The following is a 23245-nucleotide window of genomic DNA, read 5'->3' as shown; positions in this document are numbered from 1 at the left end:
AAATTCATCTACTAATTCTCAAAGGTTCATATTAAAATTTCCAATTCTCTCTAAAGGAATCAAATACAACCTTAACAGCAATTAGAAATGAATTACCAACAACAATCAAGAACACTGATTGTTAGTGCACAATCCCTTGTGCAGCAACTGAGTTCTTCTTCAACATGTCTTCAACCTGAAATCCCTTCAGATCTGATGATGAAGATGACACTGAACTCCCTTCAGTTGGAACTCAGCAATTCCAGATTCAGATAATTCCGCCATTGATAACCATCCTCAAGCTATACTAACAGAAACCGACTATTTATATATTCACAAAATAAGTCCACCTGGCACTAACTAGCACTTAACTGAAACTAACGTAATAGAATGCTAGTGCAGATATAACAGACTAAAAACCAAGACACGACTAGACATTGAACATAACAAAGACTGTCACAAAATAATGACACTAACACAAAGTGAGGCCCAATTTCCTTATATGGGCCGCCCACTATGCATAGGCTTTTACCATTTTATTTTTCCATTATTTTAATGCCACACAATTCTAACCTAAACCTAGAGGGCATTCTATAAATAGAAAGTGTTGGCTTCAGGAAACTTATGACTTTGCACATTTGTTTCTTTCAGAAAAAGCTATGTGCCACTTTCTCTCTCTTTTCTTCTCTTCTCTAAATTTCGAAATTCCCTTGAGTGATAGAGTAGTGCCCACACACATCAAGTGGTACCTCAATCATAGTATATAAGAATGTGGAAAATCAACCATCAAGAAGGAGAATCAGCATCAAAGAAGGAGAGAAAGAGATCCAGATTCAGATCTTGATAATGCTCTGCTACAGAAAGGAATCAAGGGCTAGAGATCTTAATGGAAGGAGTCATCATATTCCGCGACACCCAATGTAAGGTTTTCTTAAACTCTTATGTGTTTATTTTCATTGTTTTAGAATTCATATTAGGATTTTAATAAAATAAACTTGGTAGTAAATCTAGATCCTGGTAAAATATTTCCAACACGTGAACCCACACCTGGAGCTTGATCTGGACATAGACTGAAATTCGGACCCGAACCAAAACTCAGACCAGGCCTCGAACTTCGACCCGAACTCAAACCCAAACTCGAAATAAGAATTGCAAATGGAACTGAACCGAACTAGGACTAGGACCAAGACAAGGACCTAAACCCAAACCCGAACCCAGATCAAAACCGAAACAGAGACCTAAACCCAAACCCGAACCCTGATCAAAACCCAAACAGAGACCTAAACCCGAACCGAGACTAGGACTCGAACCCGAACCTAGACCGGGACCCAAACCCACAGAATAACTGAGACTTGGACCCAGAATCAGGATATGGACCAGGGAAATAGAACTAGAACCGGGACCTAGTACCCGACCTAGACCCGAACTTGAACATAGGACCCAGCTTGTGACCCGACACCAGAAGCAGAACGAGACTGGGAGCCGAGATTGGGATCTGGATCTGGACCCAGTGCTTGGACAAAACCCGTAGTCGTTGTCTGGATTTGGGACCCGGCCTTGGACACGAACACTGACAAGGACCCGAACCCACACCCGGACCTAAACATAGTCCCAAACCAAAAAGTGGACCCGAACCCGTACCCTGTGACCCAAAATTGGAACCAAAACCGGCAGTTGACAGGGACTGGAACTAGGACTTGGACTTAGAATCATAACTGAAATTGGACATAGATCCAGAACGTAACCAGACCAGGACCCAGACTCCAAATCAGACCTATACCCAAATTGGGAGCCGGACCAGGATCCAAACCCAAACCTGAACTCGGGACCCGAACCTGAACCTGAACTCAGACCCAAACATGGAACCAGACTAGGGACACAGAACTAGGGTTGGGACCTAGAACCGCACCGTAGTCTCGATCCCGAACCCAAACTCAGAAAAGGGACCTGGGACCTGAACCGGAACAAGACAGAGACCCGTGACAGTTATCGAAATCTTGACTCGGGATTCGGGTAACGAGGCCTGGAACAAACCAGTAGTCAGTGTCTACATATGGGACTCAAACTAGGACCAGAACCCAGACGAAGGACAAAACCCGAACCCAAACCTAGACCTGGGACCCAAAATTAGAACCTGAACAAGAATCGCCGAACCAGGACCCTAGAACAAGACTAGGATCGTTACCAGGACCCGGACCCAGACTAAGAACCGAACACAGACCTAGCCTCAGACCCAAACTGAGACTGGAACTCGGGCCCGGACACGGTCGTGTACCCAGACCGGAACTGTGACCCGGACCTGGACCTAAATCTGGGACCAGATCCCAAATAAAGCCTTGGACCTAGATAGGGATCCGGATACGATGCTGGACTCGAACCAAGACACAGAATGGGATCGAAATGCTGGACCTAGATAAGGACCGAGATCCTGACCTAGACAAAAACTTGGACCCGCACTCGGGACCCCAACTTGGACTTGGAACCGAACCTAGACTCAGATCGGGGTCCAGACCTAGACACAATCCCGGACACAAACTCGGACCCGAACTCAAACAACACCTAGAATCAGACCCAAAGCTAGACCCGGACCTGGACCCAAACTCAAACCCAGACAAGGATCAGAACCAAGGACTTAGACCCAGAACTTAATCCAGACTCAGATCGGGAGTGGAACTTGGGACTCGGACCCAACCTAGACCAGGACCTAGGACGCGAATGTGAACCCGACCGAGACGCAAACTTGAACCTAGGACCCCGCTCGTGACGCGACACTAGAAATGGTACCAGACTGGGACCCGAGATTGGGATCCGAATCTGGACCCATGGCTTGGACAAAACCCGTAGTTGGTGTCTAGATTTGGGACCCAGCCCTGGACCCGAACCCTGACAAGGACCCGAACCCACACCCGGACCTAAATCCAGTCGCAAACCCAAAAGTGGACCCAAAATTGGAACCAAAATCGGAAGTTGACCAGGACTGGATCAAGGACATAGACTTGGAATCATAACTTAAATTGGACATAGATCCAGAACCGTAACCGGACCAGGACCCGGACTCCAAATAAGAACAAGACCCGAATTGGGACCCGGACCCGAATCCCCACCCAAACCTGACTCAGGACCCGAACCTGAACCCGAACTCAGACCCAAACATGGAACTAGACTAGGGACAAAGAACCAGGGTCGAGACCTAGAACTGCACCCCTGTCTCGATCGCGAACCCAAACTCAAAAATGGGACCTGGGACATGAACCAGAACAAGACCGAGACCAGTGTCAGTGATCCAGATCTTGACTCGGGATTCGGTTAACGGGGCCTGTAATAGTCCAATAGTTGGTGTCTAGATCTGGGACTCAGACTAAGACCAAAACCAAGACGAAGAACCAAACCCGAACCCCAACCTAGACCTGGGACCCAAAATTAGAACATGAACTAGAATCGCCAAACCAGGACCCTAGAACAAGACTAGGTTTGTGACCAGGACCCGGAGCCAGACCTAGAACCGAACACAGACCTAGCCTCAGACCCAAACTGAGACTGGAACTCAGGCCTGGACACGGTCGTGTACCCACACCAGAATAGAGACCCTGACCTGGACCTAAATCTCGGACCTGATCCCAAACACAAACTTGGACCTAGATAGGGATCCGGATACGATCCTGGAGTTGGACCAAGACCCAGAATGGGATCGAAATGCTAGACCTAAATCTGGACAGAGATCTTGACCCAGACCCTAACTTGGACCCGCACTAGGGACCCCAACTTGGACCTGGACCCGAACCTAGAATCAGATTGGGGTCCAGTCTTGGACACAAACCGGGACACAGACTCGGACCAGAACTCAAACCCACACATAAAATCAGACGAAAAGCTAGACCCAGACCCGGACCCAAACTCGAACCCAGACCAGGATCAAAACAAAGGTCTTAGACCCAGAACTGAATCCAGACTCAGATCAGGATTGGAACTTGGGACTAAGACCCAACCTAGACCAAGGCCCAGGACGCGAACCCACAACCGGAGCCTAATTTAGACCTAGACTGAAATCTGGACCCGAACCCAAACTTAAAACTGGACTCGAACTTTGACTCGAACTCAAACCCAAACTCAAACTCAGAATCATAAATGGAACTATAACCGAACTACGACCAAGAGCAGGACCTAAACCAAAACCCAAACCAAGATCAAAACCTAGACAGAGACCTAAACCCGAACAGAGACTAGTACTCGAACCCGAACCTAGAGCAGGGCCCAAACCCACACAATAATCAGGAGCTGGACCCAGAATCTGGATAGGGACCTGGGCAACAGAACTAGGACCGGGACCTAGTACCCAACCCAGACACGGACTTGAACATAGGACCCAGCTCATGACCCGACACTAGAAATGGAACCAGACAGCGACCCGAGATTAGGATCCAGATCTGGACCTAGGGCTTGGACAAAATTCGTAGTCGGTGTCTAGATTTGGCACCCAGCGCTGGACCCGAACCATGACGAGGTCCCGAACCAACACCCAGACTTGAACCCAGTCCCAAACCTAAAAGTGGACCCGAACCCGTAGCCTGTGACCCAAAACTGGAACCAAAACTGTAAGTTAACCGAGACTGGAACTAGGACTTGGACTTGGAATCATAATTGAAATTGGACCTAGATCCAGAACCGTAACCGGACTAGGACCCGGACTACAAATCAGACATAGAACCGAATTGGGAGCCATACTCGGATCCCAACCCAAACCTGGACTCGGCACCCGAACCCGAACCTAAACTCAGACATGCATGGAACTAGACAAGGGACACAGAACCTGGGTCGGGACGTAGAACAGCACCCCAATCTCGATCTCGAACCCAAACTCCGAAATGGGACCTGGGACCTGAACTAGAACCAGACTTAAACCCGTGAAAGTGATCCAGATCTTGACTCGAGATTCGGGTAACGGGGCCTCGAACAGACCAATAGTCAGTGTCTAGATCTGGGACTCAGACTAGGACAAGATCCCTGACGAAGAACCAAATTCAAACCCAAACCTAGACCTGGGACGCAAAATAAGAACTTGAACAAGAATCGCCAAACCAGGACCCTAGAACAAGAATAGGACCGTGACCAGGACCCAGACCCAAACCTAGAACCGAACACAGACGTAGCCTCAAACCCAAACTGAGACTAGAACTCGGGCCCGAACACGGTCGTGTATGAAGACCGGAACCGTGACCCAGACCTGGACCTAAATCTGGGACCTGATCCCGAACAAAGACTTGGACCTAAATAGGGATCAAGATACGAAGCTGGACTTGGACCAAGACACAGAATGGGATCGAAATGCTGTACCTAGTTAAGGACTGAGATCCTGACCCAGACCCAAACTTAGACCTGCACTCGGGAGCCCAACTTTGACCTAGACCCCAACCTTGACCCAGATCGGGTCTAGACCTAGACACAAACCCGGACACCGACTCAGACTCGAAATAAAACCCACACCTGGAATCAGACCCAAAGCTAGACCCAGAACCGGACCCAAACTCGAACCCAGACACGGATCAGAACCAAGGACTTAGACCCAGATTTGAATCCACACTCAGATTGGGATTGGAACTTGGGACTCAGACCCAACTAGACCAAAACCCAGGACGCGAACCCACACCCGGAGCCTGATCTGGACCTAGAGTTAAATCCGGACCCGAACCCAAACTCAGAACAGGACTCGAACTTCGACCCTAACTCAAACCCAAACTCGAACACAGAATTGCAAATGGAACCATAACCGAACTAGGATCAGGACCAGTACATGGACCTAAAAAAAAACCCGAACCCAGATCAAAACCCAAACAGAGACCTAAACCCGAACCGAGACTAGGACTCAAACCCAAACCTACACTGGGACCCAAATCCACACAATAACCCGGACCTGGACCCAGAATCATTATAGGGACCTGAGAAACAGAACTAGGACCGCGACCTAGTACCCGACCCAGACCAGAACTTGAACATAGGACCCAGCTTGTGACCCGACACCAGAAGCAGAACGAGACTGGGAGCCGAGATTGGGATCTGGATCTGGACCCAGTGCTTGGACAAAACCCGTAGTTAGTCTCTGGATTTGGGCCCCAGCCAAGGACCCAAACCCTGGCAAGGATTCGAACCCACACCCAGACCTGAACCCAGTCCTAAACCCAAAAGAAGACCCGAACCCGTACCCTGTGACCCAAAATTGGAACCAAAATTGAAGTTGACCGGGATTGGAACTAGGACTTGGACTTGGAATCATAACTGAAATTGGACCAAGATCCAAAACCTTAACCGGACCAAGACCCAGACTCCAAATTAGAGCTAAACGCGAATTAGGAGCCAGACCCAAATCCCAACCCAAACCTGGACTTGGGACCCGAACCCGAACCCAAACCTAGACCTGGGACCAAAAATCACAACCTGAACAAGAATCGTCGAACCACGACCATAGAACAAAACTAGGACTGTGACTAGTGTTGGAAATTATTTTACCAGGATCTTAGATCTACTCACAAGTATGTTTATTAACATCCTAAATAAGAACTTTCTAAAACGATAAATTAAACACATATAAAGTTTAAGAAACCTTACATTGGGTGCAGCGGAATAATATGACTCCTTCCGTTCAGATATCTAGCCCTTGATTCCTTTCTGTAGCAGAGCATTATCAATATCTGAACCTGGATCTCTTTCTCTGAATCTTTGATGCTAAAACTCCTTTTGCTGAATGTCTTTCTTCACGATCTTCCTCACTATGATTGAGGTATCACTTGCTGTGTGTGGGCACTACTCATACACTAAGGATTTTCGAAATTTAAGGAAGAAGAAAGAGGGAGTGGGTTCAGCCAATGATAGGGAGAGAGAAGGCTCAGGTTTTTCTGATTCAGAAAGTGTCAGATGAAAAGTGTGTAAATTTCCTGAAGCCTTCACTATCTATTTATAGCATTCCACTAGGGTCAGGTTTGAATTATTTGGCATTAAAATAATGAAAATATCAGTTTAAATTTCCTACAAAAGTGGCAGGCCCTATACTAGTGGATTTGGGCCTCACTTTTTGCAATTTTGCAGTTTTATCTTTTCTGCATCTGATTTTCTCAAAAACGCCAATTTTCAAATTCAACCATTTAATTGTCAATTCTAACTATTTAATAACTATAAATAATTATTAAATAATATTGTCATTTATCATATTTATTAATTGAACCATACAAAGTATCATAATTAACAAATATGCCCCTAAAACTCTTTCTTTACAATTTCGCCCTTACTTAGTGAAAAATTCACAAATAGACATAGTCTATTTTGAGAATTATAATTGATTAATCAAAACCAATTATATGAGTCTTACAAGCAATATTATCTCAACTAGTGGGGGGACCATGGGTCTATATAACCGAGCTTCCAATAAGTAGATTAAGAATTTAGCACTAAAATTCACTAACTTATTAATTCTTCGTTGAATCCACGCATAGAACTTAGAATTGCACTCTCAGTATATAGAATGCTCTATATGTTCCACCATATAGACACATCATTAGTTATCCATTGTTATAATCCTAATGTGATCAATGATCCTCTATATGAATGATCTACACTGTAAAGGGATTAGATTACCGTTACACCCTACAATGTATTTTATCCTTAAAACACTTGACCCCGTATAAATGATATTTCAGCTTATGTTAAATGAGTACTCCACCATTTATGTTCGTTTGGTCAAGCTCGAAGGAGATCATCCTTTGCTTACTATTCGCCAGATAGAAGCTATAGATTCCATGTTTATGCTAGCGCTCCCACTCAATTGCACTACCGTGTTCCCAAAATGTACGTATCACCCTGACCTAAAAGTAGGCTTAACTAACAAATCAAAGAACACGAATAGCCTTTCGAGATTGAGCCTAATCATATAAGGATTAAGATCATTTGATCTAGGATCAACTAGGCGATATTGACTTGAATAGATATTACGGTAAGTTTAATAAATCTAAGTCAAAGTTCAATATCGGTCCCTTCCGATGCATACTCCATGCATCCAACCTGAGCTTTACTTTAACCAATGCTCTGGAAAGAACATAGCATTTCTCCAAATGCAAGTAAACTCTGTTGTAGATTATCATATCAGTAAAACCCTATGTCTGATAAATCTAGGAAACTTTATTCACATAGTCATGTTTACTTTCCAATGTGTTGACGGCACAATAAACAGGATCAAGTATGTGAAAAGGGTTTCAGATGAATTTATACATTATGTACATATAATCATGAAATAAATCATGTGAACCATGCAACATTAAATGTTATTTCTGATCTATATTAATAAGTAAATCTGATTATACTGAAATGAGTTTTATTTAGGGCATAAAACCCAACAAACTCCCACTTGCACTAATATAAAACAAAAAGTGCGTTTCAAATAATCTCAACACCTTGATATACAAATCAAGTGTAGTAGTAGTAAACTCCTCGTAATAGGATCTGAAAGGTTGAATTAAACACAACCTTTTCTCCACCATTACTCTTCCTTAATCACAAAATCATTGATAATGTGAAATTCCTCTCTATATGTCTTACTCTCTTGGGATACTGGATTCTATACCTTTGGCAACTACTTTTGGTTAATCAGGAAATTAACACTAGTAGTTTAAGGCAATTTGGAATGATGCCAAAAATGTATAGAACTTTCCTTAGACTGAATAAGTACCTTTCCTGCAACCTTAACATTCAGTCCCTCTCGGGTAGACCTAGAGACTTCATATAGGTTTTTACACTTCTCCAAAATCACTATTCCACCCCCAGAGTAACCACCATCTTATCAGAAAGATTTACTAGCACAAAGGCAAATTTCAAAATCTGATATGGTGTAGTCTAAGAGTTTTAAACACACCCTTATAGACTAACATATAGTTCCTCTTCTTTATCTTAAGATTTACTTGATTGTCTTCCAATGTTCTTCTCCTGGATTAATCTGATACCTACTCATTACTCCCACTCAACTGCAGGTGTCTGGTCTAAGGCATACAAAAGCATATCTAAGACCTCTCACTGTTGATATAAGAAATTCTTTCATGGCTTTATCTTTTCTGGAATAGTTAAGACTTTTCCTTAGATAAATAAAATCTATACCTAAGAAGTTGTGAAGCTTCTATAGATTGCCATTAGAAAGAAAATGCTTCAGCATCTTACTAAAGTAAGTTTCTTGCATTAGAGTAAGTAATTACCAGGTATACCACAAGCCATAGGTTTAGATAAACTCAAACCTATAATACTAGGAATAGGAAGTTTTGTTAAGTCCATTGAATGGACTTATAAACGAAAATTTCCTTTTATGTCCTTGTAATAGAAAACTTTAGGTTACTCCATGTGAATGGATTAAACCATAGTTCTATTGGCTTTCTTCTTAGTTTCTTATCTTGACAATCCATTACTTGTTTAAACTCACAATGGATTTTAATCACTCGTGTCTCCCAAGTCATAAGAAGGTGAGTTCCTAGAAACTCTCCCACTACGACAAGGCACCGTGAATTATGTCTAAGAAAACTAAATGGTATTGATCTCTTCGGTTGTGACAAGACAACAGAGGCAGTGGGATCATCATATGTTATATAAGATGATAGAACACTTTTGGAATCAAGAATTAAATATCTCCTTTATTTGCTACTTGTTTTTCAGACTTAGTCATTTTCTTAGAAAAGTAGTAATTGTTTGAACAAACACTTTCTTATCTATTGACAATGGGATGGTCCACCCCTAATCACTTAGAATAGCTAAGAAACCATGGTTAACAGTTCTAGCTTTTCTTAAGATTTTGATTAGGTCATCCATGAATCTAGTAATGATTTACATTAAGTATACAACCATTACATCATTCTGAAATTGTATTACCATAGAAGGAATTAGGCAACGACTAGTAACTAATCATCAACATGCAACTCGAAATTTCTGGGGAGGTAAGTTTGGATATAATTCAAAAATCAATTTAATAATCTTTGAACTGCATATCTACTAACTATTTCTCCACCCCTATCAGTTCGCAAGATCTTTAACCACTTACCTTAATGGTTTTAACCATTGCTAGAAATTAATGAAATTTTTCAAACATTTCAAATTTCTTGCTAAAAGGTATAATCTAGAGTTATCGTTTTAAGAATACAACGAAAAACTCATATCCACCCCTGAATGTACATCCATCTGCGAATGAGATGAATTACTTTCAGTGGATATAGGCATATTAACTCTTTGCAGAGATTGATCTTGTCAAATCCACTATGAACAAGATACAAATGCCATAGATTAATAAAAAATTTGGTTGTGTCTTTTTGATGACTTAGGTTTAGTTACATCAAAGAGTTTTTAGAATAGTGCAAGTGGATCTTGGTCACAGAATACCTAACTCATATTCCATACAGTTTGAATCCATTAATAGAAGATAGATATTAAACACGTAAGAAAGTGTAACTGTATTGTATTCTGGAATTAGAAATATAAGAAAATTTCTGTTTGGATTCTAAAATTAAAGTCAAAGACTTAAATTCAACCAAATATAATAAGTAATTCTTTCTTGGACCACCACTACTATTTAAACTCTAAGTCAGATTTGCCCATACAAGTAGGAGATTTCCAAGATTGAGGATTTATATCAATTGGGAATAGAATTTCGGGATTATAATCATATGCGTCATTTAATTTCTTAAGAAAAAAAAAATAATTACATGAAATGATTTATAGACCATTCATCCAATGATATATTATTGAGCTAATTCGAAATGAATAAGCTAAGAGGAATTAGGATAATTTCGTTTATAAATAAGAATCCAACGATGCTTCGATTAGCGAAAGTCAAAGTAATCTTATTTATATAATCTTCTTGTTTCATATCGTAAAAATACTAGTCTAAGGTGTCATCAATTGATGAACAGCTAGATGTCGCATATACAATATTTATCTTTCGAGATCTAACGCTATTATGTATGTCTAATGGTGAAAATCCACTAGGGATTTATCTCATTAGATAAACAAGCCAAGTTAGACCAACAATGAAGATTCGAAATTAAACTACAACTTAATAACAGAAAATAACATGGTTCGAAAATAACAGAAAATAACATGGTAGACCTAGAGATCTAACGCTATTATGTATGTCTAATGGTGAAAATCCACTAGGGATTTATCTCATTAGATAAACAAGCCAAGTTAGACCAACAATGAAGATTCGAAATTAAACTACAACTTAATAACAGAAAATAACATGGTTCAATATAAATTCATACACAATTCAGAAATTATAAACATATAGCACGTAGGAATGACAAGTGAAAATACTAAAACTTACAATCCTAAATAATTTCCAAGGTTTTTCAACAAACTGATACAGTGTCCTATTTAGGCGAGAGTCAAAGCATCATCCATTGAATAGAGTTGTCAGCTCATCTAAAATGATAACCATTCTAGCAACCTTTTATTCGATCAAGATTGGAATTCAGCGTTGTCCCGTTTAGGCGAGAGTCAAGGCAATTCTATCTTATGAGCTTCCACCATTGTTTCATAATTTGCAAGTCAAGTACGGTTGCCACCATTAGGGTGATCCATACCATACAAAACACTTACAAACTACTTATCATGCGAGGTTAAACGGTGCGAAATTGCTAATGAACGTTCCTCCATTAGGGAAGATTACTCACTAAAACAAACGCGGTGTAAAATCCACAATGGAGATCGAATATCTTAATAATAAAGCTCATTATTTAAAAAGAGTTATATTTTCTTTGATTCTCTTTATTTATTCTATTTATTTTAAATACATATTTATTTAATTAAAATTTCCAATTTAGAATGAAAAATTCTAAATATAAATTTTAATTTAATATTTATAAATTTTACTTAGATGGATATGAAAATAACATGAATTATTTCCATCTTAGTAATAATTTCCAATAAATATTTAGAAAAATATTCAATTTAAGTTGTTACAAAATTAATATAAATTAATTTACAACTCAAATTTAATTTTCTATAAATATATATTGCATTTCGAAAAATTAAAGTATTTAAGAATACAATTTTCGAAAATGCATGTTAAAATAAAAAATTAATCCGGGAAAAATTATTCTAATTTAATGTTGGCCCAAAATTAATTAATAAAATTAATTTACAACAAAAAATATAATTTTCCTATTTAATTAAATATATAAGAAAAATTTCAAATATTTAAGTATGATGATGAAAATCAACTTAAATATAAATCTTCTATTTAATTAAATACACTAGAATAATACTTCAAGCAAAAATATCATCTATCTAGATTTTCCTTTGACTAATTAATTCAATTTCTAATAATATACTTTAATTCAATTTATTAATCAATAAATGAAAAAATCATTGATTTAAGTTGATCCAAGAATTAATTAAAATAAATAATTAATTTACAACTTAATCTATTTTTCAAGATAAAATTCGAAATTCTAGCATTTAAGAAATGCAATTTCGAAAATTGATTAATAAAATAAAGAAAAAATATATTTTGAAAATTATTTAAATTTAGTTGAAAAAATAAATTTCAACTAAAAGTAATTTTCTATTTAATTAAATGTCATGAAAAAGAAATATTTAAGTATGATGATAAAAAAAAAATCAACTTAGATATTTAATTTTCAAATTATTTAAATGTATTAAATTCAAGAAATAAATAATTAAGTGTAGAGAAGGCTTAATTATTAATCTCTAGTTTAATACTAGGAAAAAATATACTTAAAATAAATTGTACCAAAATTAATTATTTAAATAATTAATTTCACAATGTATAATATTTTCCTATTTAATATTAGAAATAATAAGTAGTCTAGAAATAACTATCTAGAAAATATCTTATTTGACTAAGTATCTTTTCCAAAAAATTTGAAAAAATATCTAATTTAAGTTGTATTAGAAAAAATCTAGAACTTAAATATCTTTCAAATTTAAATTTAATTAAATATCAAAAATTAAGTTGTAACCACTTAATTTGAAAATATTCCATTTTAAGTTAATATTCGAAAAGATATTAACTTAAAAAATATCTAAAGAATCTTAATAACCAATGCCTAAAATTCCTCAACTGAATTTTGAAATTTTAAATTCAAAAGATATTATGATTTAAGTTGGTTAGTTGTAGATAACTAAATATCAACTTAAATAGGAATATTTAATGAAAAATTTAAATTAAGCTTCAGAAAGAATCTAGATGGTTATAATTCTATATTTAATTAAATACAAGAAAATACATAGTTTAGCTTAGAATAAAAAATTCTTCAAACTATAATTTTCTTAAATTAATTTCAAAATAAATGAAATTAATTATGTTGCTAATCAATTTTATTAGGTTAAACTAGTGTAATTAACCTAGTACAGTTGTTCAAATCAGGCAAATGGGCCTTCACAATTGGGGTGGTTCATGTGAGGGGGTTCTGGGTTCAGTATGTCGTACCCACTTCTATGGCTCCCAACTCTCACACAAGGCCCAAAAGAGAGGAATTTAACCTTAATAAGAACAACTGTTATTAATTGAATAGGCCCAAAAACTAAATGGGCCTAAATAAATTCTATCAAGAACTATGATAATTTATTTTAGCAACAACAACCTATATACATCTATAATCAAATTAAACACATAGGCTCACACAGGCACACTTTGGATGGGTCCTATCATGTTGCTAGGTCATACACAGATGAAAGAAGATTGTAAATATACCTGTTACAAATTATTAACTTGACCAAGGGAGCCATCAGATCATTAGATCTGGCAAAAAGTAACCATGGCTATTTGCAATCAAGTAATAATAGGTTTTGAAAACTTACAAACAAGCTAAAACACATACTCCTGCAACAAGGTTAGCTGGATAGTTGGATGTAGGATTTATTTAATTTTAAATTAAATATTTAATTTCGAAAATAATTAATTAAATAATAAAAAAAAATTCGAAAATTTAAAAAAATTTGAAAAATTCAATATTTTTTTTTTAAAAAAAAAAATTTAAATTTAAAATTAAACCTACAATTTTTGAAAAATTAGGTTTCAACCAACCTAAATATCATTTCAAAAATTTGCTAACGACTTTTAAATTTTAAATGTTATTTTATAAATAAAAAATTAGAAAAGATAAATAAATATCTTTTTCAAATTTTAAATGTAATTTAAATAAATAAAATAACAAAATTTAAAAAATTAGCAAAATATCTTATATCATTTAAAAATTACATGATTATAAATATCTTATTTTTAAATTTAAAATAAGATAAGATATAATCAAATTTTAAAATAAGATAGATTTTTAAGCAAGAAGATAGATACTAATTCTATTCAAATTCAAATTACACTAATATCTTGAATTAAATTTAAAAAACATTAAATTAATTCAAAATGATAATTAGAATTGAATTAGGAATAGTAATAGTATATATACAAAACTATACAAAAAAAAATCGGAAGTTAATTCCATGAAAAAGCATGAAAAATCGAAGAAAAACGAAAAAATTGTGAGCTGTACGGACAGTTTTCGCGATCGCAGGAAAATTTCAGCACAGCTCCGATTTTTTTCAAATCTTCAAAAAATCATAACTAATTCAAATAAAATCGAAATTGAGTTCTGTAAAAGGCTAACTTGCTTAATTTTTTCCATACTATCCAATAAAAATAATTCCAGAAACAGAATCGCAATTATTTTTCACGAAAATTTACAAACATTAATCAATCATCAAATAACACTCAATACAACATGATACCATCCAAAAACAAACAAACAATCGTTTTAAAGTCCAAATTTCTTGTAAGTAAATCAACTACCATGGCTCTGAGGCCAGTTGTTGGAAATTATTTTACCAGGATCTTAGATCTACTCACAAGTATGTTTATTAACATCCTAAATAAGAACTTTCTAAAACGATAAATTAAACACATATAAAGTTTAAGAAACCTTACATTGGGTGCAGCGGAATAATATGACTCCTTCCATTCAGATATCTAGCCCTTGATTCCTTTCTGTAGCAGAGCATTATCAATATTTGAACCTGGATCTCTTTCTCTGAATCTTTGATGCTGAAACTCCTTTTGCTGAATGTCTTTCTTCACGATCTTCCTCACTATGATTGAGATATCACTTGCTGTGTGTGGGCACTACTCATACACTAAGGATTTTCGAAATTTAAGGAAGAAGAAAGAGGGAGTGGGTTCAGCCAATGATAGGGAGAGAGAAGGCTCAGGTTTTTCTGATTCAGAAAGTGTCAGATGAAAAGTGTGTAAATTTCCTGAATCCTTCACTATCTATTTATAGCATTCCACTAGGGTCAGGTTTGAATTATTTGGCATTAAAATAATGAAAATATCAGTTTAAATTTCCTACAAAAGTGGCAGGCCCTATACTAGTGGATTTGGGCCTCACTTTTTGCAATTTTACAGTTTTATCTTTTCTGCATCTGATTTTCTCAAAAACGCCAATTTTCAAATTCAACCATTTAAATGTCAATTCTAACTATTTAATAACTATAAATAATTATTAAATAATATTATCATTTATCATATTTATTAATTGAACCATACAAAGTATCATAATTAACAAATATGCCCCTAAAACTCTTTATTTACAATTTCGCCCTTACTTATTAAAATTACACAAATAGACATAGTATATTTTGAGAATTATAATTGATTAATCAAAACCAATTATATGAGTCTTACAAGCAATATTATCTCAACTAGTGCGGGGACCATGGGTCTATATAACCGAGCTTCCAATAAGTAGATCAAGAATTTAGCACTAAAATTCACTAACTTATTAATTCTTCGTTGAATCCACGCATAGAACTTAGAATTGCACTCTCAGTATATAGAATGCTCTATATGTTCCACCATATAGACACATCATTAGTTATCCGTTGTTATAATCCTAATGTGATCAATGATCCTCTATATGAATGATCTACACTGTAAAGGGATTAGATTACCGTTACACCCTACAATGTATTTTATCCTTAAAACACTTGACCCCGTATAAATGATATTTCAGCTTATGTGAAATGAGTACTCCACCATTTATGTTCGTTTGGTCAAGCTCGAAGGAGATCATCCTTTGCTTACTATTCGCCAGATAGAAGCTATAGATTCCATGTTTATGCTAGCGCTCCCACTCAATTGCACTACCGTGTTCCCAAAATGTACGTATCACCCTGACCTAAAAGTAGGCTTAACTAACAAATCAAAGAACACGAATAGCCTTTCGAGATTGAGACTAATCATATAAGGATTAAGATCATTTGATCTAGGATCAACTAGGCAATGTTGACTTGAATAGATATTACGGTAAGTTTAATAAATCTAAGTCAAAGTTCAATATCGGTCCCTTCCGATGCATACTCCATGCATCAAACCCGAGCTTTACTTTAACCAATGCTCTGGAAAGAACATAGCATTTCTCCAAATGCAAGTAAACTCTGTTGTAGATTATCATATCAATAAAACCCTATGTCTGATAAATGTAGGAAACTTTATTCACATAGTCATGTTTACTTTCCAATGTGTTGACGGCACAATAAACAGGATCAAGTATGTGAAAAGCGTTTCAGATGAATTTATACATTATGTACATATAATCATGAAATAAATCATGTGAACCATGCAACATTAAATGTTATTTCTGATCTATATTAATAAGTAAATCTGATTATATTTAAATGAGTTTTATTTAGGGCATAAAACACAACAACTAGGACCCGGACCCAAACCTAGAACCGAACTGTAACACCCTAACTAACTTAGGCGTATTACGTGATTTTTAAACATACTGTGCAGCTCGTTGCTAATCAACGAGGTTTATGGAAAAACGTGATTAATTAAAATTTTGCTTTTTCATTAAACTTATAAACCATTTTACCAAAAAGTCTCGGGATCCCGATTTATAAAAATATTTACAAACGTTTTCACTGTTCAACTTTTACATCAAAATAAAGTCGTCTAACGACAATTACAAAATCTCAGCCGTGCTGTCCCGAGGATCGTACGCTCCAGGCCTAACCGCCCCGACATGTACAATCCCATAAGCTCGCTCACGGTCCATCAGCAACTGCCTTGCCTTTACCTACACATGCAACGTAAACTGTGAGTCGACAGACTCAGTAAGAAAAGCATAATAATATCATACATAAAACCGACGCCGTGTCCAACACGATGCGAGTCCCGCTCTTGCCATGTCCAACATGGTGCGAGCACTACCGCCATGTCCAACATGGTACCGAGTTTTGAACGTTCGGGGACGGTACTATTGACACGTAACAACCTGATCGGTCGAACCGGTCATACTCCGGCTGCTGGTCATACTCCAGCCTGTACCGACGTGTTACTATATCCTCCTGATCGGTCGAACCGGTCATACTCCGGCTGCTGGTCATACTCCAGCCTGTACCGACGGGATACGTCAATAGCACGGAACCACCAACCAAGTGTCAGCCTGATCGGTCAAACCGGTCATACTCCGGCTGCTGGTCATACTCCAGCCTGTACCGACGTGACAGGGTTGGATGGTTCGAAGCCTAATACATATCTAATGTAATCTAACAGGCTTCCTACATGCACGCTAAACATGTAATCTACATATGCATACCGTTATACTAATCTTACGGATTCCGATTTCGGGTGTGCGTCAACTCGACCGGAACTGAAGCTGAACGGCGGATTACTGGCTCCTAAACCATAAAAACCACAACGCTATAAGTGACACGCTAAATCACTTCCCGGGGACTAAAACTCGAAACTAAAAGTTTCCCTATCGATAAAAAGCATGGCAATACCCCTAAAAACCCAAAAACGAGGAAAACTAGGGTTCTGAAAAATCCCCCATCCGGAAGTCCGGTTGCCCAACCGGAATTCCGGTTCTGGGAAAATCTGAACCCCATCCGGAATTCCGGATGCTCAACCGGAATTCCGGTTCCTCGCAGGCAGCAACCAAAAATTCCCATATCTCGACCAATTCGAACCCAAATGGTCCCAAACTTTCCAGACCTCCTACATAGGTCCCAAATGACCATTCCAAGGCCTCAAACCTACCCAGAAACCTCACAAGCAAAATTCACCATTGAAGACCAAGCTTTGAGTTCAAGAACTCAAACTTGGTTAAACCCACTAGCATGCACCCTAGCCTAGTTAATTCTACTTAACTAAGCAAGAAAAACCCTCAGCAAACTAACAAAAACACCCAGCAATTATACAGAAACAAAACATGGCATTTTCTCACAAAAATCATCAATTTACACAATTAATAAAAAGCTTGAACAATCTAGCTACTCATGCTTCACACAACTCATTTAACATCAAAAATCATGCTTTGAACAACATAAATCAACAACAAAATACAGCAGAAACAACTCTCAAAATTCACATGCATTTTCAACACTTTTCATCATTTTTCTTCAAGAATTTAAAGAGAAAGTGCCTAGGAAACACATACCACACAAGAGATCAAATAAGTTGCAAGTTAGGGCTTGAATCACCAAAGAAAATCCAGCTTTTTGAACCTCCAAGTCTCAGCCGAAAGAGAGGAAAAGAGAGAGAGAGTTTTTCTATTTGATTTTCTAATTTCTTTAAAATTTGCCTAAGTGATGGAATTTTGAGAAAAAGGGGATTTTATAACATATTAATCAATTAATTTCAGCCAAGAAAGAATAATTAAAATCAACATATAATTCCATTTACAAGTCACAAAAGACAAAAAAGTCATTGGGGCAAAAAGACCATTTTGCCCCTCCTTTCTAAAATCACATAAAAATCACTAAAGGGGTATTTTTGGGACATTCTAAATTCCCGGCCATTCCCGACATTCCCAATGTCTAAAACCCGTCCCCAAAATCTAACATACTAAGTTGTGATTTCTACTGAGCCAAACGCCGCGTTCCAAAATACCGGACACCGGAAATGCGAAATATAAAAACTGCTGATGTCATAAATATGCATATCCGAATTCCATAAATATCCATGATAAATTATTTAAATAGCTATAAATAATTTCCTGATTAACATAAATAACTGCTAATTTCCAAATTAACTAAGCGGGCTTTACAACTATCCCCCCCTTAAAAGGATTTCGTCCCCGAAATCTAACCTGAATAACTCTGGATATTGAGCTCGCATATCTGATTCTAGCTCCCAGGTGGCTTCTTCCACCTTACTGTTTCTCCAGAGAACCTTGACCAACGCTATGGTCTTATTCCGAAGGACTTTATCCTTTCTATCCAGGATCTGCACTGGCTGTTCCTCATAGGACATATCTGACTGAAGCTGAAGGCTCTCATAACTGATTATATGAGAGGGGTCTGAAACGTATTTTCTCAACATTGAGACATGAAATACGTTGTGCACTGCTGATAAAGCTGGAGGCAACGCTAACCGATATGCCACTTGACCTATCTTCTCGAGAATCTCGAAAGGTCCTGTAAATCTAGGGCATAACTTGCCTCTTTTCCCGAAACGTTTAATCCCCTTCATCGGAGATACTCGCAAAAACACATGGTCCCCTACTCGGAACTCAACATCTCGACGTTTCGGATCTGCATAACTCTTCTGTCTGCTCTGGGAGGCAAGCATTCTAGCTTTAATCTTCTCTATTGCCTCATTGGTCCGCTGAACTGACTCCGGACCTAGATATTTCCTCTCCCCTGTCTCATCCCAGTGGATAGGGGATCTACATTTCCTACCGTACAACAGTTCATAGGGTGCCATCCCTATCGTACTCTGATAACTGTTGTTATATGAGAACTCTACTAACGGTAGGTATTTATTCCATGAACCCTCAAAGTCCATAACACAGGCTCTCAGCATGTCCTCCAATATCTGAATTGTCCTTTCGGACTGACCATCTGTCTGAGGATGGAATGCTGTACTGAATTTTAGCTTTGTACCCATTGCCCGTTGCAAACTTTGCCAAAATTTGGAGGTGAATTTCGGATCCCTGTCCGAAACTATAGACTTCGGTACCCCGTGAAGTCTCACTATCTCCCTGACATATAACTCTGCCAACTGATCCACTGTAAACGTCGTTCTGACCGGCAGAAAATGAGCAGATTTCGTAAATCGATCCACCACTACCCAGATGGAGTCATACATACCCGTGGTCCTAGGTAACCCGACCACAAAATCCATCGTAATGTCCTCCCATTTCCACTCTGGTAGGGTTAGAGGCTGCAACAACCCTGCTGGTCTCTGATGTTCAGCCTTGATCTGCTGACACGTGAGGCATCTCGATACGAATTCTACCAAATTCTTCTTCATACCGCTCCACCAGAAGTACGGTTTCAAGTCTTGGTACATCTTGGTGGTGCCGGGATGTAGAGAATATGGAGTAGAATGAGCCTCCTCAAAGATCTCGTTTCTCAAGTCCACACTGTTCGGGACACAAACTCTGGCTTTATACAAAAGCATCCCACTATCTGACACTGAAAAGTCCTTGGCTTGACCAGCCAATACCTCATCTCGGATCTTCACTAACTCCGGATCTGTCGTCTGAGCAACTTTTATTCTTTCTAACAGATCAGATTGCAGCGTTAAGTTGTGTAGCTGACCTACCACAAACTCAATGCTGGACCTGACCATATCCTCTGCTAGCTGAGGTGAGATCTGAACCATGCTAGCTACCTGCCCGGGACCCTTTCTGCTCAGGGCATCGGCCACTACATTGGCTTTCCCGGGATGATAAAGGATCTCACAATCATAATCCTTCACTAGCTCCAACCAACGCCTTTGTCTCATGTTCAAATCTTTCTGAGTAAAGAAATACTTGAGACTCTTATGGTCGGTATAGATCTCGCACTTCTCACCATACAAGTAATGCCGCCAAATCTTCAGTGCAAAAACCACTGCGGCCAATTCTAAATCATGAGTCGGGTATCGCTGTTCATAATCCTTTAACTGTCGGGAGGCATAAGCGATAACCCGATCGGCTTGCATCAATACGCACCCCAAACCCTGTTTGGATGCGTCACAATAGACCACGAACTTCTCCTTGTCCGAAGGCAAAGCTAGTACCGGAGCGGTAATCAACCTCTGTTTCAGCTCCTGAAAACTAGCTTCGCATTTATCTGACCAGATAAATCGTTGATTCTTCTTTGTAAGCTCGGTTAGGGGCATAGAAATTTTGGAGAACCCCTCCACGAACCTACGGTAGTACCCAGCTAATCCCAAGAAGCTTCTGATCTCTGTCACTGTCTTCGGTCTCGGCCAATCCCTGACGGATTCGATCTTCCCGGGATCCACCTTGATCCCGTCTTTACTCACAATGTGCCCTAGGAAGGACACCTGCGACAACCAGAACTCACATTTCTTGAACTTGGCGTAGAGTCTATGTTCTCGAAGTCGTTGCAGTACCATCTGAAGATGTAACTCATGCTCCTCTTCTGACTGAGAGTACACGAGGATGTCGTCGATAAATACAATCACACAGATATCGAGGAAATCCTTGAATACTCTATTCATCAGGTCCATGAAGGCTGCAGGAGCATTGGTTAGTCCGAATGACATAACCAGGAACTCGTAGCGTCCATACCTAGTGCGGAAAGCCGTCTTTGGAATGTCCTCCTCTCGGATCCTCAACTGATGATAACCCGAACGGAGGTCAATCTTAGAAAAGACCGTCTTCCCCTGAAGCTGATCGAACAAGTCATCGATCCTAGGTAATGGATATTTGTTCTTCACCGTCAGTTTGTTCAACTCTCTGTAGTCAATGCACATCCTCATAGATCCATCCTTCTTCTTCACGAACAAAACCGGGGCTCCCCAGGGTGACACACTGGGCCGAATGAACCCTATGTCAAGCAACCCCTGGAGCTGAATCTTTAACTCCTTAAGTTCAGCTGGAGCCATCCTATACGGGGCTTTAGAAACCGGATCCACCCCTGGTGCCAAGTCAATCACAAAGTCAATCTCCCGTTGAGGTGGTAACCCTGAAAGTTCTTCGGGAAAAACGTCCAAAAATTCCCGAACCACGCTGATGTCCTCTGGCCGAATGGTGTCTGGCCGAGTGGTGTCCACCACCACGGCCAGAAACCCTAAGCACCCACCGTGCAATAATTCTCTCGCTGACATAGCCGAGATCACCGGGATCCGAGATCCCTGAACCGAACCCACAAATACGAACGGTTCTTCACTTTCTGGTTGGAAGACCACCATCTTCCTCTTGCAATCAATGCTCGCCGAATATTTAGATAGGAAATCCATTCCTAAAATAATATCGAATTCGACTAAGCTCATCTCTATCAGATCAGCGCTCAACTCTCTACCATCTATCCTGATCGGCATAGACCTAATCCACCTATTGGAGATAACCAATTCTCCGCCAGGTAACAGGGTTCCAAACCCTGACTCATATCTATCAAAGGGTCTACCCAACTTACTAAAGACTCTGGCCGCCACATAAGAACGTGTAGCCCCAGAATCAAACAAAGACTGAATAAAACGAGTCGTTAATAAGAATCGACTGTAACAACCGATGGGCCGGCATCCGCATCGCCTGCGTGATCGCGAATACCCCGGGCCGGAGTGGGCATCGCCGGAGCTCTCGGTGCCTGCGGCCGGAGCCGGGGACATTCCCTCTTGAAGTGCCGGGCATGCCACAATGAAAGCATCCCCGCCCCTTGCACTCTCCCCGATGATGCCTCTTGCGGATAGGGCACTCGGGATAGGAGAAGCGAGTCTCATTACCACCAGACGACTCCCTCCGATTGCGGTTCCCCCGGAACCTCTTGTTCTGACTCGAGCCGCCGGAAGCAGTGGGTGCCCTCTTCCTCTGATCAATGGCCGAACCACTACTCCCCCTGCTAAAGCCTGATGCAGGAGGGGTAGGAGCTCCGCCACCAACCGGAGTACTGGCTAAATCTGACATACACCCCACTGCGCCCTCAGCTCGCAGTGCCTTCTCCACCATCTGAGCGTAGGTGGTGTTGTCGTCAGTGGTAATCATCAGGTCATGCCTGATCTTGGGATGCAACCCGTCCAGATACTTCTCCTTCCTACTGAAGTCGGTCGGCACAATACCCGAGGCTAACCTCGCCAGCCCACAACCGAGTGGTATACTCAGTGACACTCATGTTCTCCCGCTGGGTCAGGTGAACGAATTCCTTTCTCTTGGCGCTTCTAACCGCCTCGTTGTAGTACTTCGCGTTGAAAAGTTCCTGGAACCTCTCCCAAGTCATGGTGGTGACATCATGAATCTGAGACACCATGTCCCACCATACCAGGGCGTCCTCCTGG

Source organism: Cannabis sativa, chromosome 9 (genome assembly GCF_029168945.1).
Source record: "Cannabis sativa cultivar Pink pepper isolate KNU-18-1 chromosome 9, ASM2916894v1, whole genome shotgun sequence".
Classification (NCBI taxonomy): domain Eukaryota; kingdom Viridiplantae; phylum Streptophyta; class Magnoliopsida; order Rosales; family Cannabaceae; genus Cannabis; species Cannabis sativa.
The sequence above is the reverse complement of the archived record's forward strand: the minus strand, read 5'-3'. Positions refer to the sequence as shown.